Raw genomic sequence first — 25,531 nt, 5'->3', positions numbered from 1 at the left:
TACATACATATGTATATAAGGTAGATACTGGCGGTATATAAAAAATACGGAAATAAAATAAAAAAGTTGAAAGTAAGTTTTCGAAATTCAAAACCAAACTTTAAGTGCAATTTAAGCCAGAAAAGATAAAAATTTATACAAAATAAATATAAACTTTTGCCTCAGCAAGTAAAAGCGCGTGGAAACGTAAAAGTTTAAGTACTGCTAACTGTAATGTAATGCTCGTAAATAAACAAGTTGCGCGCAGAATTTCGAAAGACTTCCTTTGTAATAGTTCAATAAATATGCGATTGGCTCAGAATGGTATTTTTATGGCAATTGGAGGATGAAAATGCGTTTGCCACAGAGTGAAGAATTTCATGCCTAATGTATGGTATGTTATGTGAGCGGCAAGAAGGAAATGAATGTCGGTCGAAATATATAAAATGTAAGCAATATTAGAACAAAAAGGGGGAACCTACAATCTGCGCCAACTACCGTGGGATAAGTCTCCTCAACATCGCGTGTAACGTTCTATCGAGCATACATATTGTGTGTAAGATTAAAGCCCACCATCAATAAACTTATTGGACCTCATCGGTGCCTAACCAGATATTCACCATACGCCAAATCTTGGAAAAGACATGTGAAAAGAAGATCGACACACACCATCTCTTCGTCGATTTCAAAGCTGCTTTTGATAACACAAACAGAAGCAGCTTTTATGCCGCTATGTCGGAATTTGGTATCCTCGCAAAAATAATACGGCTGTGTAAACTGACTTTGAACAATACCAAAAGGTCCGTCAGGGTCGAAGAGGTCAGAGCTGATCGATACCAAACGAGGTTTCAGACAACCCGACTCTATCGTGGGACTTCTTCAATCTATTGGTGTAGAAAAAATACGAGGTTTAGAGCTAAATAGAGCACGTACAATCTTCTATAAGAGTGTATAGCTGCTGGCGGTGGGCTCAACAACAGCGCCGTTAGTTCGGCTTTCTTCAGACAGGATAAGGAAGCGAAGGAAATGTGTGTGTTAGTGAAGGAGGGCAAGACGAAATATCTTCTGTAATCAAACAAACAGTCGTCCCACTCGGGACTTGGCTCTCACGTCCCTGTTGACAGTCATAACTTCAAAATCGGAGATAATTTCGTCTATCTTGGAACCAGCATTAACACCAACAACAATGTCAGCTTCGAAATCCAACGCAGAATAACTATTGATACTTTGGACTGAGTAGGCAATTGAGAAGTAAAGTCCTCTCTCGACCAATAAAGGCCAAACTCTATATGTCCGTCATTATTAGCGTCCTGCTGTATGGTGCAGAGGCTTGGACGATGACGATGACGATGAGGTAGGTTTACGAGTTTTTGGGAGAAAGGTTCTGCCGAAGATTAATCGGCAACAGCGAACACCGCATTCGATGGAACAATGAGCTGTACGAGATATACGGCCACATTGACACAGTTCAGCGATTTAAGAGACAGCAGCTACGCTGGCTAGGTCATGTCGTCTGAACTGATGAAAACACTGCAGCTCTGAAGGTATTCGACGCACTGCCCGCCGGAGAAAGCAGAGGAAGACAAAACCTCCACTCCGTTAAAAAGATCAGATGGAGAAAGACCTGGCTACACTTGGAATCTCCAATTGACGCCAAACCGCGAAAAGGAAGAACGACTGGCGCGCTGTTGAAAACTCGCCTATAACTAGCCGACTATATTGAGTCGATTTGGCCATGTACTTTCTGTTCGCAAAGTTAGTGTATCAGTTTTTGAGATATCGATATGATATATTGCACACCTCTTTTTCTCACCAAGAAGCTGGTTATTTTGTTGAAACAACAGATATCGAACTACTATAGCATATAGCTACCATACAAACGGAATGATCGGAATAAAGTGCTTGTATGGGAAACTTTTTCATTTAGCGATATATTTCCATCAAATTTGGCATGGATTATTGCCCAAAGCAACGGTGTAATCTCCGAAGAAATTATTCAGACCGAGTCACTATATCATATAGCTGTCATATAAATTGACCGATCAAAGTTCTTGAAATGAATTTTGGTATATGTGAAGAGTGTTATAGCATCGGTGCAGCCAAAGTAAATGATTTATCTTGCTTTTTGTTATTTCTATTCAAATCATACTTACTGAATTCTATTAAAAATACAAAAAGAGAAATTTGTATACATTCTCTTAAACAGTTATTTCACTCAGCTCATTTCACAAGTCTATAAAGTTAATTAAATTCTTATTGCTGCGTTAAAATATGCTCAGCTCACCTTTATCGTTGACTGAGAACTATTGATTTTGTATTTGTAAAATAAAGGGGGTAAAAGTTCAATAAGCAACGATAAATGCAATTATTCATTGCATAAATGTCTTTTTGCTTCATTCGAGAATAGAGAAGAGAGAGATGAGTGGAATAACTTTTATCACCACTGCAGCATCACCTAAGTAAGGTACAATATGTACATATATAAGTTTGTAATTTATGTATATAAAGATTGTGTAGTTGTGTATACTATGAATAGAATATGAGTAAGGGTGCGCCAAAAAAAAAGTAATATCGAATTTATGGGCATTTCACAATTTGATTTTTTTCACTTTTCAATTTTGTTAAAAAAAACTAATTCTTGAATTGTAAAAAAATGCTCTTCAGGTATTTTTAGTGAAAACTGATTTTTTGCTTGTTATTTATAATGAAGAATACTCACCGGCACAATTTAAAATTGAGCTAATATTCTGCCTGCGGGGATATTTTTTTCTATAAATAGCTTAAATTTAACTCGTAAATTCCATATTAGCTCTTTTTTGGCTCACCCTAATGCACGCATTTATAAAATTCTGCCTTGCAGGGATATTTTTTTCTAAATATTGTTTAAATTTAACCCGTAAATTCCTTATTAGGTTTTTTTGGTTCACCCTAATGTACGCATTTATAAAATTCTGCTCTGCAGGGATATTTTTTTTTAATACATATAGCTTAAATTTAACCCGCGTAGATTAAATAAATCCATTATTAACTTTTTTTTGGTTCACCCTAATGTACGAATTTATAAAATTCTACGCTGCAGGGATATTTTTTTTAAAACGTATAGCTTAAATTTAACCTGCAAATTTTGATATTAACTTTTTTTTGCCTGACCCTAATGTACGCATTTATAAAATTCTGCCTTGCAGGGATTTTTTTTATATATACCTTAGGTTTAACCCGTAAATTATATACACATTTATATGCAAGTATTTGTATTCAACCATAATTCACTTCCGTTGAAGTTTGTTGTTTGTTGATCTCTGCATTGAGTTGACAAGGTATGTATGTGACACTTAGCGATGCCAAGAAGACTGCAACTGCAAACAGTGTTGCCACACAATCTTGAAGTTTGTTATGTATGTGCGATTGCTGGTGCTTATGATTTCCCAGTAGGAAAAATTTCAATTTGTACAATTTTTTTTTATTTTACGTTTTTTATATTTTTTTTCTCAGAGTGTCTTACTCTGGTAACACATTTTCAAATATGATTTTAAATACTAATTTTAAGCAAAATGTTATATTACTGAACGCAATTAAATTGCAATTCATTATTTTTCCAACACACCTTAATTAAGTATTTGTTGGATATTTATTCACTTTTTGTCTCGCATACTTTTTTTACCGCAATGAGTGCATCTGTGGCGTGCGTCGTCTCACCGCTTTTATGCGCATACAATGCGACACTTTTGTTGGTGCATTCATGAATACCGGAGCTACATGCCTATGTTTACACTTAAGTACATTTACGCGCTCGCAATTGCGTGTGTATAGATTTCTTGTAGCACTAACGCTGTCAACAACGTCAAAGTTGGCGGCGCCTTTAATTGCCAAGTCATTGACCCGCTTTTGGCAGATATGTCTATTTCTTCCACACACAATTTTTGTCATGCGTTGAATTTTCATATTTCTGTAGATGCGTCCGATTATGCATGCCTGCGTCTTGCTTGGGTGTATTTTCGGTTTGTAGCTTAGTTATATGGATTTTCATATGAACGCAGGTACGACCCTTAGGAAATCTTGAAATTTTTCGTTCGTATATAGAGAAGTTTAGATTAAGTTAGATATATTCCTTTTCAATATTGAGACTAGGCACACCTAGATGTAGAAATATCACGATGATATTTTACAATACTGCGAAGTAGAAGAAGAGACCTCATAAAACGTAAAGAATGAATGAATCGAGAAAGGGAGAATATGAAAGATGTATAAGGCATCCCCAAAATTCGGGTATGAACCAGTGGTGGTAGCAGTTTGTAAGACCCAGTAGCCAACGTCGGGGATCCTATTAAATATATTTATAAATGATCAACGTTGCGAGCTGAGTTGCTTTAGCCATATTTGTCTGCCTGTACATTCGCGAATTAGTTTAAAAGATACAGCTCTGAAATTTAGCATACGTTATTTTCTTCCCACGATGCTGCTCACTTGTCGAAATTGTTGTTATCGGACCACTAAAGCATATAGCTGCCATACAAACTGACCGATCGAAATCAAGTCTTTGTATGGAAAACTTTTTTATTTAAGGAGATATTTTTACGAAGTTGGGCACGGATTATTATCTACAGTAATACAATATTCTGCGAAGAAATGATTCAAATCGGACTATTATAGCAGATAGCTGTCATACAAACAGAACGATCGAAATCAAATTCTTATATGGAAAACTTTTTCATTTGGCGAGATATCATCACGACATTCAGCGCGATCGATTATCTAAGACAATGATGTAATATCCAAAGAAATGGTTCAGATCGGATCACTATAGCATATAGCTGCCATACAAACTGACCGATCGGAATCAAATTCTTATATGGAAAACTTTTTCATTTGGCCAGATATCATCACGAAATTCGGCATGATCAATTATCTAAGACAATGATGCAATATCCAAAGAAATGGTTCAGATCGGATCACTATAGCATATAGCTGCCATACAAACTGACCGCTCGGAACTAAGTCCCTGCATGGAAAACTGTTTTATTTGACAAGATATCTTTACAAAATTTTGCATAAACTATTAACCAAAACAATGCTACAATTTCCGAAAATATTGCTCAGATCGGGCTATAACATATAGCTGCCATACAAACTGGCCCATCAAAATCAAGATAAAAATCCTTTTTCCCCAAGTTCACATTCACGAAGCAGCTTCAGCTCCAGCTCGCCAGTTAGCTCACGTGGCTGGCTGGCTTTTGGTAAATGTTTTACTTCTATATATTTTAATACTGTCGTTAAGCTCGCCAGTGTACCCACCAAAAGTACCGCTGCCAAACATAAAACTCCTCCATTGTGCTAAAGATTTTAAGACCAAAATAAATTATGCGCTGCGCCACAAAATGGAAATGAGGACATTTTCTTTGTGGTTGAAAAATACAAAAATCTACCTTAAGCTCTCTATATTATGTTATTAAATGGTATTTCGTATTTGTTTTCTCTAAAAATAGTGTAAAATTCAAATTTATGGTAGATAACTTATTTGCAGTTCACTCGCAGCAGTTGAAAAATAAAATTTGTATTAAAATAATTTACTTAATTTTATAGAAAAAATTTTTTAAATTTATAGTAAAAAATTTAATAAACATAATTGACATTATTTTTTCTTGAAAATTAAAATATCATCTTCATTTGGCTTATTAAATCTCGTATAGTGCAATTAATTTCACATCGCCAGTTAAACACGGCGTACAAACATGAGTAAGTTACGTATACGTCATGGCGTGCGAGTGCTGATGGCGCCCGTCAACTTTGCTAATTGCAGCAACAGTCTGAGTGCGCGCGCAATTTTATTAATTTTATCAAATGTCTGCAAAATGATGGCTCCTACTACACACACAGGCACAAATACATATACACATATACATACATGCATATGTATACACTTCCATACATACAAAAATGTGTATTACGGTTAATGAACAGATTGCGTCTTAATTTCTCACATATAAGTATATACATATACATGTATTTGTGTTACACATTTAATAAAACATTGTATTTAATTGCTTACTTGAATATGAGCGTGGCAATTTCAGAGAATTACCCTGAAAACATATATGTATACATATTTATTCATGGTTGATGTTGAATATGCAAGCAATTTATCTAAGTCCTTATTTAAACTCCCAACAGACTTCTGTTCGCTTTAATATATGTAATTTGGTTTATGTTTATGTATATGAATATTAAATTATGTATGGTGAACTGTGCAACAATTTGCAATGTTGTTGTCTTTGCCGAAATTCCTTGACTGATAAGGGTATTCTAAATTTCTAACATTCTTGTGGAATGTTTTTGTTGTTGCAGAAGAGTGTGTAATTTTGGGAATACTTCTTTTAAGAGTAAGTGCAGGGCAAGTGATGGAATTCATTGTTAAAAAATGTCTCCTTTGGGTACATAAGATTAGCTAATGTAAGGGTTTTTTCGAGCCTTTTGTTTGAAATTTGCAATTATTCAAGGGATTCCTGTTGCCTTAAATATTTTAGAAAATATTATTCTTGAAATATTCAGTGAATTTATTTTATTAATTTTACTATTCATATTTTCTTTATTGCCAACATAAATTTTGGGTAAATTTGATGTCTTTAAAACAAATTATTTTTAATGAAAATTCTTTCAGTTTAATGGAAATTAATGATTTTCTTTTTATTTGGATAAAGAGTAGTGTAATGTAATGAAAAACTGTACTATTAGGGTTGCCTTTTATATTTCGGTATTGGAGAACAAAAACAAATCTTAATTTTTGAAAAAATTGCTTTCGTGTTTTTCAAAGTAATTTCCATTAAGATCTATAAATTTCGTATGCGTTTGAACTTATTGACGAAGCACTTATTCCACTTTGATTGAGGTATTTCCAAAAAGTACATTCTGAATTTATCAAACGCCTCTTCAGGTGTCCAAAACGTTAACCTCTTAGTTTAACAGGGAATAAAAAGAAGTCATTCGGCGTCAAATAAAAACTCTAGGGTAGATGAGTCATCAATTCGATGTTTTGAGTGCTCAAAAATGCAGTTTTTTCAGTCGATGTGTGAAAGCTCAGATTGTTGTGGTGAAACATGATCCACCTCCGTGGTTGGTTTTCTTTATTTTTTGAAAAAAAAAGTGAGAAAGAAATATTTGTGTACCACTCTGAATTAACTGACCAGCCTTGTTCTTGAGATATGGTTGTGACAGGTGCAGTTTTTTGAACAAATAAGTCGACCATTTGCTTGGAAGTGCTTCGTGCGCGAACAACGTTTATTGGATTCGGCTCATCTTGAAACATCCACACAGTCGACTGCTGTTTACTTTTGGGCTCATCCGGCTAAATCCAGTATTCATCACCTGTCACGATGCCGTAGACGTGGCGCTATTGTATTTTTTAACATTTCTCTCAAGCAATCGACACAAACTTTTTTGAGCGATTGACAAATCCAACGTGAATATTTTTTTTACAGTCACATGTTCATGCAATATTAAATATATGCTGGTCCCACTAATAGCTATAGTTGCCTTAATCATCGATAGTTTTCGAAACAACAACTGATTTTGGGCGATCTTCATAAAGCTCGTCTTGGAGTGATCACTCATAGAAGACATTTTTGATCACATCGTCCTTCTCTTCCGTCGGGGCGTGGGCGCAAATCAGCAATATGTTGAAGAATTTTCTCACTTGCGTGAACTTGTACACATGACTCCATCCTCTTACTTTTACAAATTTATTTAACTTTCAACATCCCTCACTTATTTTTTACTCTTCTCTCCTTACAGTTGTGCAATTTTCATGCTTGTTATAAAAACAACAAGGCTCTTTGGGAAACGGTAAGTGAAACCTCTCGTTAAAAAGAAAATAAGTAAATATTGTAAATAAATCTTTAAATTCATAATATAAACATATAAATATATTTGTACATACATATCCATTTCCTAGCGATGAAAGTAATGTCAACATAATTCAACAGTTTTAGAAGAAGAACTATATTTACGAGGTCACGCTTATAGTAAAACTGAACAAGATGCTCACATATACTCCACTATATAAACAGTTTGTCCCTTTGCACGTAATAGTTAGACAGACCGTCTGTCTGTGCTGATTTGGCCCTCTCGCACTCCCAACCAATTGCAAACCAACAACTCAAGCAAAAGCTACGAGAGTTCGAAGGTAACCATGAAAATATTGTTGCCGCACCTTGAAATTTCAAAACAACTGACATTTAACTAAGTGACAGTTGTGGAAAATCGATATGTCTGTACTTATGTACTGTGTATGTGTATATTGTATATATGATTCGAGAGAGCAATATGGGTTTGATGCTCCTTCATTAATTAACTAAATTAATCGATGTTTTCACTCTGTGCTCATCTTGATCATTATTAAAAAGGTAATTGGGGTCACTATTTTAATTTTCTATTCATACCACTATGAGCAAAAAATAGTAAGACTTTGTTTCTAATTATAAAATTATTAATTTATTCTTCAAAATCGATTTTGCCCCATTTGACCAATATGGTGGTAGCGGCACGACATTGGCATGAAACGCAGGAAGCATCAATGCACTATGCGAGGGTTCATTATCGTTATGCGAAAACCAAGAGTTTTCGGCTCATAATTCCAGCCTCATTTTACGAATAGCTTCGTTTAGCCTAACACTCAAATAGTATTTTTCGTTGACAGTTTGGCCGGTCAGGAAGAATTCGGAGTGCACCACACCTTGATAATCGAAAAACATAACCTTGATTTTTTACCTGCTTTGACGGACCTAAACGTGGCGCTGTCTTTCAAAAAATGGAGATTTTTTTGGAACCAATTGTGCTTTCACTTTCCAAGCGATCTTTCAAAATGGTTTTCACCTTGCCTTCCGATATTCCAACGATTCCAGTAAGGTCTCTGACTGTTAATTGTTGAGCTGCTGGAGAGTCCGTGCTTCGTCCTGGCGGTTTCCTGATGGAACACGTTCTTCCTATGAGTCGAAGCTGGCCACTTCTTGACGTTCGCTTCCATCAGAGAATCCAATTGTTGTCAGGTCGGAGTTAAGACTTTGGCCGTTGGTGAGTGGCACATAGAAGATGATTCCTCATCTCATAAAACATATAGCAAAACCTTCCTGACCGTCAATTCTGACTTTGCCACTAGTATATGCACCGGCTCACCGAGACTAGACCATCGCCACCGTGAAATGCTTAGCTCCTGGGTAATTGAACAATACTTTCATGACTTTCAGGCGTGACCATTTCCATTTTTTTTCTCGACACCTTTAACAATCGGTGTTCCAAATTCTGATGTATCTTTCACAACAAAATTAGCGGAATAGAATGTTTGGATGTTTGGCTGTTATAGAAGAACATTAAATACTATTCAAATGTTCTGCTGCCGGACTTGCCTTTTCAAGTTTATTGAAAAAAGGTCTAAAATATGTCGTGTTTTCTCTTGGATCCTACATTTGACGAATGCTTAAACAAAACATAGTCAAGAAATTGTCTGAAAACTTTTTTTGGCACAAATATTTCTAATTACTATTAGGGATTTTGAACACTCTTTGGCTTCTTTTTAATAGATGTCTATGCGACAAATGAGCCTTTCAAAATATAGTTTCCAGGAATATGAAGGGGATCACGCTCCACTTTTCGGCTCGGCCCCTTCAGAATACTTCTTACTTCTCTCAGAATACTACACTATATTATGAAATTGTGTTGTGTTGTTAGGTTCGAGATCAAAAATCTTCATTTATTGCTGTCAGTGGGATCCAATGCACATTACCTACCTTGAGCCAGTGTAAATGACCAAAGCTTTTTCCCTAATGTTTTTGAATTTTCTTATGCTCTCCATTTTCTGCATCTCATTGTCTAACTGTTTTATAACAGCTCCATATTTGTGGACCCCAACAAAATATAAAAAACCACAAAAAAAAAGAAATAAATAAATTTCACCATAACTTCCTCCCACCTTCGCACCATATTTTTTGTCCACTTTTTCGCATGTTTTCATCTTCGCCTCGCGACACTAATCTGCAGACGCCGCGCCATTTCGACACACATCACCGACAATCGAAAACGAGAAGCCAAAAAAGGATGGCGGCACGTTTGTTGTGAAGGCGCTGCCGCTGACGCTGTTGCTGTTGCTGCTTACTCTTCTTCTCCTTTTTTCGCATAATAAAATTTCCCAATGTCTGCTGTCGGGGACTTGAACTGTTTGTTCCGCTGCCAAATTGCCGTTCTACTATTTATGTCGGTACACAACTAGCTGGTATTTTACGGGCTTCATTGCTGCTGTTTTCGTCTTTTTATTTGCACTTTTCCGTTTCTCTGTTTTGGTAAACCAATTTCGCATCCAATTCATTTTAGCATAGTTTGTAGGTGTATTGTATGGTGGTTATTAGGCTGCGCCTGTTCTGCGGTTTGACATTTGCCAATTTTTATTACACATGTCAATTGAGGTCCCTCCACTATGTATCTTCTATTATGATATCTGCCAGATAGTGTTCACTTGTTTCTTTCATTTTCTCATTCTTTGGTGGGCCATTGATTTGCCGGGAAGCGCCTATAAATTTAGACTACAATCTTGATTATATGTCAGCCAAAATGATAGCGTCTGTGAACGACAAGCTTGGCGCAGACAATAGAATATTTGCTGAAAGCTAGCAGATTGTAAAGATAGCAAACGACAAACGTGTTTGGTGGTCATGAACTATTGTCATTGTGGCATTACCATTATCGAATTAATAGTCAATAGGCTTGGCCTAAAATTAAGAAGAAGAAAAGTAAGCTGTTGAGCAGAGGAAGCAAAGGAATTTGTATTACGAGCGCAATATGATTAGTTTCAGCTTCATTTTGTAATATCGAACTGAAATTTTGTGGAAGTTCTTTACTCCTCAAGAAGCAGGAATCATTGATAGCAGGATATAGCTTTCATAACAACTGACCGATCCTAACCAATCTCTTGTATGGTCAGTTTATTTGACAAGATATCTCCTTTTCACTGTATACCTCTGCTGGTAAGTCTAGAAAATATCGGTTCTATCTTTGTCTGCGGTCTTACCAAAGTCATATTGTGTACAAGTTTATATATTGATTCATGTAGCAACCCACTTACTATTTTTAAGCTTGAAATGTGCACTGAAATTAATATGCCGATGAAAATGGCGATCAGATTTTAAGATTACTATAGAGAATGCGGGTTTCCACGAGTTCTAAACTTTGTTCCGGTGCAAGTCTTAATAATTTACTAAAATATACTGAACATAAATGTGTTGGATGGTAAAGGGTGATCCATTTCGAGCTTCCCTACTATTTTAAAGAAAAAAACACCGAAACTTCAAATTTAATGGGTGAATTTTTATTAACTTTCGAAAAACCATTCTGGGCATTTATTTTTTGAAGATTATCTCTTTCAAATATTGGCCGTTGACTCCAATTTTCGATAACTTGTTCGAGCATTTCGACTGGTAACTGGCGAATGACATGTATGATGTTTTGCTCCAAGGCCTGAATTGAAGCGGAATTGTCCGCATACACTTTAGGCTTTACATATTCTCACAGAAAAAAGTCTAACGATACGATATCTCATGATGTTGGTTACCAATTGAATCGACCCAAAACGTTCATTTATCTGCTCACCGAAGTGTTCTCTCAATAAATCCATTGATTGATGCGTTGTGCGGGCAGTGGCCAAATGTTGAAGCCAAATCTTGCCGAGCTCCCGAGCTTCAATTTCAGGCATCAAATAGTCGGTTATCATGGCGTGGTAATGGTCGCCATTGACGGTTATGTTCTCACCGGCATTATTTTTGAAGAAATATGAACCGATGATTCCAACGGTCTACAAATCACACCAAATGCGGCAAGTTTGCTTGTTCACATACCCATTGAGCCAGAAATGGGCCTCTTCTCTGAACAAAATTTTTCTCGAAAACTTTGGATCTACTTGGAACTTTTCAAGAGCCCATAGAACAAAGTGTTGTCGCTTGGGAAGGTCGAACGACTGCACTTCTTGCACAAGCTGTATTTTGTACGCTCCCAATTTAAGCTCTCGTGGTAAAATGCGCCAAGTCGTTCCATACGTCAGTGCTGCGAACCGCGCCAAATGACTCTCCACGGTCTTCATGTACACTCTCAGCATTGGCTGTTATAATTTCTTCACTGCGTACTGCTCGTTGTCTATTCGGTCGAATATTATCCGATAATGAATGTTGGGTCTCAAGATGGGTGATGGTATAGCGCACCCCCCCTTTCTAAACTCTTTGCAATTACTACAATTATGAAATTACAAAGATTTAAAAGTAGCAGTCTTAATTTATTAGAAAGAGACTAGCATATACCCCGTTAAGAAGGTAAAAAGAGTATGCATTGAATAGAACTGGTTTGATTTGCATTGTTATTGCTTTCTCAAGTAAAATATTTGGCAAAAGAACACAGCTCAAACGTAGTGAGCCGAGAAACTAAAAAAATTGGTGGTTGATTCAGCCTCATGACATCTACCGGAAACCTTTGATCTTAAGCGCTACATTAAATGCAAATCGACAATTAAAGTTGATTGTAATTAAATCACAGCTGCAAATGCTTGTTTGCTGCATTGCAAGCTAATATTCAATCAAGCGTTAACTAAATAAAAAACTAATCTTTTACGGCGGGTATTAGATCTTAATCGATGCTGTTGCAGTGACAACTGCAATGCCATTCAAGCGACAAACCGAGCGACACACGTTAACAAATTTCATTTCTACTTAGACTTAATTGAATTGAGGCTGCTTTGATGCAATTGCTGCTGAGAGGTAAATCAGAAGAGCGGCAGAGAGTAGGGTTGCATGAGTATATTGTATAAAGCCGCCGAACTAACATAGACTCATGTCTCCTCTAATGACTATGGAAATGGCAATTAAATGAAACTAAATACCAGTGATGCATTCTGATTTAAGCAACCGATCAGTTAATGTCACTGTTGGCCACCCAGCGCTGATGCCTCTATTGTTGACTGTGTAAACATCAGGGTGAGGTTAGTGAGGATTTTTAAATCATGATTTTTTTGTGAGAATCACTGATTAGTTGACTGATTTCATACCAGAGGACCAGCTGGTCACTGTCTGGTGACAGCACAGCGGCGAAGACTCCAGGAAATGCCTAGAGCAGGGCTGGTATCGACAGTGAGGCCGCAGAGTCTGTTAAAATTCGAGTCAAGCGCAGGCAACCTAAACGATGACTACTTCTCTTGAACTTAGCAAGTGAATGAAATGTGTGCTTAGCCTCAGTCAAAGGTAAACATACCTGAAGGTTCTATAGAATCGGATTATCATTCGTATTGGAAATAATAAACTTTTGTAATGAATGTTCTTGTTGTTGTTGTAACAGTTAGAGTGGTATGATTGAGATAAGTTGTCATCGGAGTCATCCAACGATAGGCCCAGGAAACGTGCTGTATTGATGGGGTCTGCATTATAAGTTTTCTTTATAATTTTTAGTTATCAGTGGGTAATAAGAGCGCTGTTTAAAGCTCAACTCTAGTTTTAGATTACCACTGTAGCGTCTTTCAAGCGGAGTTGACTGCCATCAAGTTAGCAGTAGATGAATGCTTTGGAATCCAGTTTCCTTCAGAGGTGTGTGCATTTACAGCCGAGCGGTAATACCTTTCCCAATTTCATTTGACTGGAAGCGAGTCAGTTTTCTGATGTCTTCTTGCGTTCTTGTGTTGGACCTATGGACCTACAGTGAGCTCAGCAAGCTTTGGTCTACAACCAGTGTGCGACGCCGAGGCCTTGCTGGCCCAGAGTGCATTGAAAGAGGTCCTCCTAATTATTGGCTTATTTTCTTTTTACGAGTTTTCAACAACGAAGGCTGCTGTTTTCTTTTCATTGGAGCGTTTTTGACATGGCGGGTCACAAACCCAGCGCAGAACCCTTAGCAGGGATGGTTCGGCTTCTCCCTTTGGCTCGCCTTCAAACGGATATTCTCGGGCTACCCAGATTATACTTGGTCTAAGACAGGAAGTCGTAAGCTGGTTTTGTCCATTCCTAAGTATATGGCGCTTAGAGAACTTTTCTCACTTGCGTGAATATCTACACATGACTCCATCTTCCATTACTGGCGCTTAGCGAAGTCAATTTCGCCGCAATTGTAAGTACTCTGACTAGACACTATCTTGTCCGAAGTTGTCGAGATTGATATTAAGCGCGTTGATAAATTTGTTGTCAAAACGCTTCGTTTATGGGGATCTGATAATCAACTTTTAGGAGTTAATGACTAACACAACAGACGAATACCTCTCTATGTGGAATCCGTCGATTTTGGATCAACCTTACGACTTAATCTAACCTAACCTAATCATCATTGTAAGAAATTTTTTTTATTTTAATAACCGCGAATTTGCTCCTGAGAATATGTAACTTTATTTGGAAAGTGGTATTATTTCGGTTTTTACAACCGAGCATATACAGACTTTTCTTGTAGTAATATCAAATATTCTTCTTCGTTACTGGCGTACATCGCTTACGCGGTTATAGCCGAGTTTATAACAGCTCTCCAGTCTTTCTACCTTTCAAATTATTCTCTTCAAGAGTAGCTGTAAGCTCTACTAAGCCGAAAATAAAGCTTTAAGAGCTTTACAGTTATAAGAATCTACTCACGATTCATATATTATCATGGTGAGCCGTTAACTATGGGTCTCATTCGATTCATTAAATTATTATTTGTAGATATTCCTCTCATTATTCCCTCAATCCAACTACGCTTAGTGCCATCCGTATTGCCCTTCATGCAAAGCTCGCTTTTGAAGCTTTTGTTGAACTTAGCTTTCCATGCTCTGTGCAAATTTTATAAAACCAATAATTTCCGTTGCGCAAAACAAATAAAAACTTAAAATAATAATCGCCCACCCTCATTGTCATCGATGACATTGGCTGTGTTGACGCTGAAGCTTAAGCTGTGTAAGCTGCATGCTGCCGTCGTCGAAAGCACTGCAGCGTTTTAAATGCCACATATTTGTGTTTGTTTATTTGCCAACTGCCATTTGCAGTACTGCCACTACGCATTTATGGTATTACTGTTGTTGTTGTTGTTGATGTTATTGTTGTCGTCACTATACGCGTGTCATATTGCCCCATTTGCGCCGACTGCGGTTTCCTATTGTGCCCGTTTGCGCTATTTGAGCGCGCTTTTCGCAACTGTGTACATTCGCTCAAGTATTCACACTGGCATTTAAGTACTCACTGCCTTACATAATGCACTCACGCGCGTATTATATACTCTCCCATTGTATTTGTGTAGGTATTCATATGTGTGCTTGTAGACTTAAATGACCAACAGGGCGTATGAGTACTTAATTTTTTTAAACAATCGATTTTTTTTGTTGTTGTTCACAACTTTTTGTGCCTCAAACGTTCGCCCGTTAAGCGCTAAGTAATTATAATTTCTCTAAATTGCGGAAGCAGTGCACCATATAATTTGCGCTGAAATTGCTTTTCCCTTTTCTGAGCAAAAGGTAAGAACAGCAAAGCTTACGAAACGGTCAACTTAGAGTAAACGCTTGTGTGCGAGTGACTTTTGAACTTTGAAGTCGAGCAGCAACATACAGTTTTAGAAGTGCACGTTGCAGTAAATTTAATTTAGACACGCAAATGTAACGGCTTTGCGAGGAGGTGCCCTGCAGCACCTCACTGGCGTTGCTTCAAAGTTTTTGGTTGGTGCATAAAGATTTATTACGTCCATCTAACCGTACATATATATGTAAGTATATAAGCGTATGTATATAAACGCATATATAGATTCATATATAAAGATATAAAAATTATATTTTATTATTATTTTTGCACACTTCGTGCAAAAAAGTCAAAAGCTTGGCGTTTTTTGGAAAAAAGAAAATTCACCACAAAATAAATTCACATAAAAGGTAATAGGGCAACACGCAAAGCCGCACATAGCATGTTATGCAGGTGTTTGTAAAGAATGCAATTCATGCTTTAAACCTAAGAAGGCAGGTGCCCTAAGCCGGATATCATGCGCACAGTGGCAATTTTCTCTACATGCCCCTGCATTAATGCCACACATGCTACATATTGCTTAGCAAATGAAACCCAACAAAAAGGACTTATTTAGGATTTTGGTATTACGTAATATGCTTTCTTAGATTCAATTGCAGAATTTGGTGGCAAATCGATAAGTGGTTAAAGCTAAGTTCCGTTACTTTTAATTTTTCAACCCTTCCTACAGACTAGCCTCTTTTTCTACCCGCAACTTTAATATTTCATGAGTGAAATGTAGGGTCCACATGAAAAATGTTCATTGCAGGCCTTAATCAAACTTTGAGACTTAGTAACATTTATGTATGTATTCAATTAATTGGGAAACTGTTTTCAACTTACAAACTAGTTACTTTTAAAACTAGTTACTTCGCGACTAGTTATTTTTGAAACTAATTACTTTTGACTTAGCCTAGCAACTAGTTACTTTTGAGACAGGTTAATTTGGGACTAGTTAAATTGATGCTAGTTACTTTTGGACTAGTTATTTTAGAGGCCAGTTACTTTGCAACTAGTTACTTATGAACTAGTTACGGTCAAAAATTAATTAACAGTTGTTTGCATAATCGTCAAGATTTGTATTACTTTCAATGAATTTAAAAACATTTATTTCGCATACTTTTCCTCTTTTGCTTCCTCTTCATAGATCTTTGGCATATTATTTACACTGGCTTAACTGCTTATTTGTTTCTCCGGAAAGTAATAAAACTGGAGTCGATTTAAAAAAAATTTATTTCCAGGCATTGAAGGCGTCACGGAAGGCATTCTTCGGAATAGCCTTCGCCTTGAAAATTGAATTTTTCGAGTTGAAGTTTGGTCTTATATGCGTGAAATTCGGACCAATATATCAAAAATCTTTCGTCCTCAGCTCAGTGTGACTTCAACCACAGCTGATAAAAATCTACAAAAAATGTTAAGCGGACTATATTTCATAGTGTGATCCCCTATTCTGCATTTTGTTACTCACTGAGCGAAATTTCACAAATTTATTTACATATGTACATGCTTATGTATTCATATATTCAATATTTACATATATTTAAATATTTCTCTTTTTGCACAATCAATCCTTCCAGCTGTGGGTTTAGCATACTAACGATAGTTACGTAACTTAAGTAATATCCGTTTAGTGTGTGTTGCGCGGCTAACCAAGAAAACACGTACATTTTCATATCGTATTTAGATTATTTTGCATTTTGTGTATAAAATAGGTGTACGCTATTATTTACTATATACCTTGACCCAATAAAGGTTATTTACATTGCACCCATATCGAAATGGCAAGGAGTGGCAAATACTTACGTACTCGTTCATATATAGTACTGTTTATTATTCCCACACCTTCTTACATATGAAGGCGAACTGAGCCACCCATCAAGTGGCTTTGTTCGTGTAATTGACACCGTGTATACAAAATCGATAACAAGCAGAAATCACTGTTGGAAATTTAGATAAGAAACTAGAAAATCAAAAAATGGAAAATAATAAATCCAGTATTGAGCAAACTGATTTAATTTTTTTTAATAATTGTTTGTTACAACTCTCTGCTATTCCTCCTTAGTCCATACTACGAGGTTAACAGAGTTCCTTATAAATAATTCGAATGTAGCGCTCTTGTATGTAATAGTTCGGTTTTCACAATGTCCTGGACCCATACGATCCATAACATCGAGAGAGACGAAACGTTTTGACCTACGATCGCTATTTCCGTTATTTACAGTACCTTATAATATTCATTTCGGCCTATAAATGAAATTAAATCGCAAAAAGCATTTCTTTACAACTTTCGACGTGTATAATCTCGGCAACAGTGCATTGATGAACTTAATTAAATTTTTGACAATGAAACGCCATCAGGGACCAGTGTTTATCGATGGTATGGTGAATTCAATCGAGGTCGTAGCTAACTCCAAGGCAAACATCGTAAAGATCGTCCAAAATCAGTTATTGTTCCGGAACTCTGGAACTCCAGTCCTCGTGCTTTTTGGGATAGTCTTCAGTTTCTTCAGCGAATTTTTATTTCTTTTTTATCTCTTTGATCGACAGAAACCGAATTCCACGGAACGGCAATTTTTGTTTGGGGAACAAGAAAAAATCACACGGAGTCAAATATGGTGAAAACGGTGGTTGATCGATGGTATTCATTACCTTTTTGGCTTTAAATTTGGTCACAATCGCGACTTGATGCGATGGTGCATTATCATCGTGTAAAATCCATGAATTCTTCTTCCATAATGCCGACCGTTTTCGGAATCCCTTTTGACTGTCTGTCCCTCCGGAACAAATTCATGATGCACCAAATCACGAATATCGAAAAAACAATAAGTATCACTTTGATTTTTGAGTGGCTGTGTTCCAATGAAACTCATAAACCCATGTCTCATTGACAGCTATAATGATCACCATGAATGTGGAATCAGAATTCGCACGATCAAGCATCGCCAAAGAGACCTGCTTACGGTACTTTTTTTTTGAAAAAAAAATCAGCTTTGTCGGGACGAGTCGAACGAGAACGCGTTTCATACCCAAAATCATTCGAATGGACTCGGGAGAGATGTCGAGCTCGAACGCCATCTTTCTAACACTTGCCTGACGATTTTCAAGCACCATCCTTAACTTTTTTAATATTTTCATAAGTTGAAGAGGTCGAACGTCGCCCAGAACCAGGCATGTCTGCAACGATCTCTTCACCGTATATGAAGGCTTTGTACCACTCGTAGGCTTATATTTTTCATAAAACTGAATCATCCAACATTCGCAACGTTTCCGCACAGGAAATTTGGTTAGAAATACAAAATTTGAAAGAAATTCTTTGTTCCATATTTTTATCCACTGTAAAAATCGCAACGCACTACTGAGTTGTACGGACTTAAGCAGCTGCTGTAAACAAACTGGTTAAGGATAGTCCTACCCACTTAGCAAAATAAATGTTTTTGGAATATCATGTACCCGAGGAATTTAAGTACAATTTCCGGGTGCTTTTTTGTCACGATTTTTATGTACATTTGTGTTCACTCTTTCCTCTTCCTTACTATAATTTATTTTTCAATAAAATTTTGCTTTATTTTTTATAAAATTTAATTAAAAACTCCCCCCGAAACCCATACACATACATACATACATCCCCTTTCGTAGTCCGCTTTATTATTATGATTTCAGCCTGCAGCAGGCAAGTGTTGCTGCTGTTGTTGTTGACACTTACTGCGCAATGCTTCAGCAAGTACTTATTTGTTCTCTTCCTGTTAATATTTTACCATTTTTCCCCATTGTCCATGGTTGAATTGATGGTCGCCCGCCGCAAAAAGTCAAACCATAGTGACGCAAGTGTCCTCCTCCGTTTTGTTGCGAAGTGCCGTTCCTGTTGCTCGGACACGCAGCGCAATAAATGCAAACTCAGTGTTGCATTTTTTGCACATCCTTTCACTACCACCGCCACAGCCCCGCTTTGCGTTGTCGACTTGACGCTCTCGCTTACTATTTGTGCGGAAAATTTATTTTTAATACTTTTACGCAATCCAATCCGCTTCATCGGCCGATCCCCGTCTCTCTACCATACGTACTTGCCGAACTTGCTGCTCTTTGCTCTTTTTGCTTTGTGTATCACATTTCAGCGCACACCGGCTGTCACTGTCGCCGCTCCGCCGCCCCTCGTCATAATAGAAAAGTGATTTTTAATGTCACCCATCAAGTTTTGCTTGCGTTTTTTGCACGCTGCAGCGCCAGTATAATTGAAAATGCAAAAAACAAGAAAATGAAAGGGGAAGCTAAAAATAAATGTCTATACAAAATAAACAAAATTGCGCTCAAAACTAAGCGTTGTAAGGCAGAATACGGTAAATAAAGTAAACAGAAGTGCAAAGTGAAACCCTTGTGTGTGCAACTTGCAACCTTTTTTTCGATTTTTCCACCTTTTTAACCGTTTTTTATTCTGCTGAACTGTTGTTTGATGTTGCCACACAACGTTCGTTTGACTGTTGGTTTCCGTAAGTATTTACGTAGTCCTAAGTTTACTTAGAGTTTTACGAGTATTTGTTGGGGCGCGTAATTTAGCGGACGTTACGTGCTTTTGCGGTATTCTGTTGCGGCTTTGAAGATTGTTATCAACACCAAAGTTTTTACCGTACTAATTGTTGTACTTATCTAATATAAAGTTAGGTTTCATTATAACACTTTGCGCTCTTCCTATTCGTTTAGTGGAGACGTGGCAGACAATGTGATCGAACATGTGTTTTGGCTGGGATAAGGCAACTGTTTTAGATTTAGCTGTACTGCTGCTAAAGAGACAGAGTATAATTGAAGTCATGGAAGAATGTTTGATCAAATACCTAGCCATATCATTCTCTTCGAATTTCTTCTGCTTCTTTCTTGACGTAGACACTGCTTACGCGGTTATAGCTCAGTTAATAAGAGCGAGCCAATCATTACTTTTCTCGCTATTTAACGCCAATTCGAGATACCAAGTGTAGCCAGGTCCATCCGGACAATATGACCCAGCCAGCGCAGCCGCTGTCTCTTGATTCGCTAAACTATGTCAATGTCGCCGTATAACTCGTACAGCTCATCGTTCAATCTACTGCGATACTCGGCGTTGCCAATGAAAAAAGGACCAAAAATCGTCCGCTAAACCTATCCCCTGAACACTCCTAAGGCCAACATCAGATGATGTTATTGTCCATGCCTCCATTTCTTCCTCTCTCCTTTTTTTCTGAATTTTCGTCTCGCTTCCCTCTTCAGCTATCGATATCTACTTGTTCTTTTGCATTTTCCGAAAACCAATGGTTTCGGTTGCAGCTGTACGTAAGGAGCTTGAAATGCAGTCCAACAGTTTCCATATACCGATTTGTTGATGAGTGCTCTTAGAGAGCAGGAGTGCAAGTCGAGTAGAAAATCGTTCGGCTGTACGTTGTGATTGGAGCTTCTCGACGTCGAACCTTCCTTGTGTTTGTTGACGTGCGTTTTTTGCTGCACAGAGGCGGGTGTTGCGTATCTTGGCTGCAACAAGACAGTGTCCATGTCAATGTTAGAACCTCGGATCGAACACACGTCTAAAATACTGGAAACTTGTCTTCCGTCCATCTTAACATGATCGATCTGGCTGGTGGCTTTTCGATTCGGAGACAGCCAAGTAGCTTGATGAATTTTTCTTTGCTTGAATCTAGTACTACAGATAACCATATTTCGGTCGTTCAGCCTCAACCTATTTGTTGATGTTTAATCATGGAGGCTGAATTTAACGCCTCTTGTACCAGAGTTACCTTTTTTGCCCGCCAAGCACGATTTTAACATCGTGGCGGAGGAGCTCTCATAGGCGCGCTCCAAGCTCTCATATAATTCATCATTGGTCACATCGTCCCTCTCTTCCGTCGGGGCGGGGGCGCAAATAGGCGATATGTTGAAGAACTTCGCTTTGTTGCGGATGGTGGCTAGACGTTCATCCACCGCGGAGAATGCCAGGACTCGGCGACGGAGTCTCTCTCCCATCATGAATTCCACACCGAATTTGCGTTTCTTTATATGACCACTGTAGTAAATGCCACAAGGACTTACTCGTCTCAGTCTTTGTCCCGTCCATTGCAATTCTTGGACGGCGATGATGTCAGCCTGTACTCTTACGAGGACATCAACCAGCTGGGCAGCGGCACCTTTCCAATTAAGGGACCAAGTGCTTGCCCTCAAATCGTAATCCTTAATGCGTTTGCCGTGGTCGTCATCAAAATCGTCACGTCTGAGACTTTTATATCCTTAAAACGACGGGCGGGTCTCAAACCCAGCGCACAACCCTGGAGAGGGATGGTTTTCCTTCTCACTTTAGCTCGCCTTCAAACCGATGTCCTTTGGCTACGCAGGGATACTTGTTCTAAGGTCAATTGAAAAAGCCCTGACTGCCATAAACACTGACCCATTCTTATGGGGAAACTATTTTATTTGACGGCATATCATCATGAAATTATGGCATAGATTTTTCCCAAGCCAAGGCCGAACTAACCGATCAAAATCAAAATAAATATTTTTTATTTAATTTAGAAAATGCAACTGTGAAGGTTATTAAAGCTTCGGTGCAACGAAAGCTACCAATTTTTTTTATTAAAATTCCGCTAAAAAAAAATCCTTGTTTTCTTACTTGTAAGTGGATATACAAGGTGCGTTCCAAAGTAAACAAGACTTAAAAAAAAAACAGAACAAATGGTTTTTTCAGCAAAATCAATTTATTTTATTCAAAATAGTCATCTTCTGCTTCAATAAAGCTTTTTGCACGGTCCAAAGCATGTCGGACGAGTGTTTTAGCTCGTTGGGCGGTATGGCCGCCAGTATGCCGGTGCAAGCCTTTTGAATGGACTCCACGTCTGCATAACGCATTTTTCCGAAAAGGAAGAAGTCGCACGGTGCCATTTCGTAAGCCCAAATGTTCGGTTAAAATGCGATAAATAGATGTTTTGGAGTTGTTCAATTCCATTTCCATGAATTTCAATGATGATTTTGGCTGATTTTTGATGAATTCACGCACAGTTTCGATGGAATTTCCAGTGATCACGGATTTTGATTTTGACTTTGAAAACGTTGAAACCACTCGTGCACTCTGCTACAGGATAGGCAATCATCGCCATAAACTTGTTTCATTAATTGAAACGTTTCGGTAAAAGTTTTGTCAATTTAAAACAGAATGTAATGTTGGCTCTTTGTTCGAAGCTCATTTTCGCACCAATAACACAAACACACTGACACTTAAAACGCAATAACTTCACTTCCAATCAATGAAATATCATGAAATTCTCACTGAAAATCGATAAAGATAGCAGATTCTAACGCACCAGTCGACATACATATAGATGGTGCCACCAGGGGGGCCTTAGATTCAAAATCGCCTGTTTACTTTGGAACACACCTTGTAAGTATTTAATAAAATTTTTCATTGAAATAAGTAAAATTGAATAGTGAAGGCCCGCCTAGATGGTTCCGATACGATTGGTCCAGGGTTTGAGATCATTTTTTGCTAAGAGCTGCCACCGAATGCTCAAACGATGAGAATATTTTCAAATCCATTAGAATTCCACTTACAGAAGTTGAATTATTTTCCTAAAAGCTATTATCCAATTGTTTAAGTAAGTGGAAAATTCCCACTTATTCCAAAAAGTGCCTCTTGGCAAAAATATTAAATCAATTTGCATAAATAAGTAACTAATTGCCAGTATGACTGAAATATAACAATCGTGGCACCTCGTTGGTGTGTGTGTTGGAAAAAAGTATTTAAACAGTGCTTATTAATTGCCTCGCAAGCGATTACATTCCCCTCTCACTGCTATGTATAAATACATCTAAGTATATTTATACATATGTATGTGCTTGTATACCTTTTTTATTTTTTGTTGCCATCTTTTTTATTGTTTTAGCGAGTTTTCGCTTTGTCACTTCCCTTTAGCTTATAAATAAATTGCTTCAAATGTGCATACTCGTGTTCTATTAGATTTTTCATATACACATATGTATGTACATTCATATGTACCATACATTTGATTTCGACAAATACAGTTTTGACGCTACACTCGGTCGCCCATTGATCGCAGCGCGTTGACTGGCGCTGCAAGCGTTGAAGCGATATTCGCTTTGCTCAGTGTTTTTGCTAATTTTTGTCGACCAGTCAGTCGCAACGGTTTGCGCGCGAAAATGCTAATACGAATACACACGAGCATATGCTCAGTGCATGTAGTTGTTGTGTACATACCCTATTATGCTAAGTGACAAACTGACGAACAGGCCCACAATTGTCAAACGCGTATTTCAAGGTCGCGCGTCATCGCAGCAAAAAACGGGAGGAAGCGCCGAAATAAAAAGATAAATTCTCTATGGCGAAACAAGAGGTGAAAAGCAATAAAATCAAATACTATATCATCGAACGGTATCTCGAAATGTGCTTACAGTTACTCTCAAAAGTTATCCTGCCCCTTTCAGAGCCTATAAAAGTAAACGAATAAATATGGATTATTTTATTATGTAATGTTATTGCCATAAATAGGTTAATCGCATACCGAAAGTTCGAAAGTTGTTCTTATAACCACTTTAAGAGGTTACATGGGTTTCCTGGGGTAAAAAACAGCCGTTTCTTCAACAATTTCTTCTCATATAAAAAATTAGATATTTCATTAGAACTGCTTACTTCTATTAACAAAGAAATTCTGAAATGTTTGGAATAAAATATTTTAAACTCGCTATTTGCGATGCCATTTCCGGTGACCCTCGGAAAAATATGCGCCAGCATTGGCAGCATAACTCCTTACAGGGTCATCTAAAGAGAAAACATACCTGTTTTAGCTAAAACCTTAACTTAGAACTTGGACGAAGGAAAAACAACTGAAAATTGGATTTTTGGCAGACTTTTTACAAATTAAATTAAAATTTCGCGACATTTTTCTTTCAAATAGTTGTAACCGAAAAAGAAATCCTTCGTCCAAGTTTTTATAAATTGTATCTCAAAAACTTGTGTAAAATTTCAAGAAGATCGTTTGAGTAGTTTTCGAGAAATTTTGCCAACCGACTTCAAAAGCACAGTTTCGAGAAAAACGTGTTTAAAGACGGCGCACTTAGCCTCGAGTTCAAGTTCTCACGGCTGTACCTCCGAAACTATTACTCGTTTCAAGTTGAAAATTTAGGACAATATTCTAGAGGTGTTGTAGAATTTAATAAGACAATAAAAAAATCGGTTTTTTAAAACCCATAAACCCATGTAATACCTTGATGAGATATGCTATAGCCTTTGGGATTCAGCTGAGTTAAATTAAGTATTGGGATAAAAGGCGGGAGCACGAAAGACCAGGTCACAGTTCAACCTTCAGTCAATGTAATCTAACGAATCTTTTTTCTGTATAGAGTTCAACTTAAGATAAGAGTAGAGTTCAGCTAATGAGAAATTCTGTTTTTCTTAAGTATTGAGTTCAATTTAAGATAACTTTGTTGTTGATTTCACATGCTTTAAAAGCAACGCTCAAATATGACAAACCAGTGGCGAATCGAACACTGCTCATAATGCGTTTTTGGGAGTTGTTATTTTCTGTTGTCACTCTCCAGCATTAGCTATATTTTCGGTTAGCATATATTAGTATTTATGACCATTCTTGTTTATTTTTATGAGCGACTGTGCGACCGTTTTTGTAGAGCAGCGAATTTTCTACAAAATCTATGAAACGAGATATTTTATCAAGTAGATAGAAAGGAAATTTGAATTTTTCTATTTGATAATAGGAAAAAAAATTGTAAGACGCAGGATCTTCCAGTTACAATTAAGAGCTCATACTTGCAAAGACTTTCTTAGAGGTGTTCTAGAACCTATTTTCAGGGCACCAACTGGAAAAAATGTCGGAGTTTTTTAGCCCACCTTAATGTTCGATATAGTATATAATATCTCTATCTTTCTTTAGGCATTTAATTTTTATTGTACCATTGTCGCTATTTGACAATGTAAATAAACATGCTTTTGTTTTGCCAGATATATGGGCGGCAAGCGCGTTAATTTTGTTTTTCCCCCATTCCGTTGGTATTAA

At 37.3% G+C, this 25,531-nt stretch overlaps 1 long non-coding RNA gene across 1 annotated transcript in view; it reads left to right on the top strand.

The window, feature by feature from the left end:
* Positions 1-25,531, top strand: part of LOC120767338 — a 59,004-nt gene that overhangs the window by 15,515 nt on the left and 17,958 nt on the right. The window contains exon 2 of the long non-coding RNA XR_005704685.1: positions 7,765-7,815. This is a non-coding gene — a long non-coding RNA (uncharacterized LOC120767338). The remainder of the gene's footprint in view (positions 1-7,764; positions 7,816-25,531) is intronic.

Source organism: Bactrocera tryoni, chromosome 2 (assembly GCF_016617805.1).
Source record: "Bactrocera tryoni isolate S06 chromosome 2, CSIRO_BtryS06_freeze2, whole genome shotgun sequence".
NCBI classification, from domain to species: domain Eukaryota; kingdom Metazoa; phylum Arthropoda; class Insecta; order Diptera; family Tephritidae; genus Bactrocera; species Bactrocera tryoni.
Note: the sequence above shows the minus strand (reverse complement) of the source record. Positions and strands in the feature narration are given on the sequence as shown.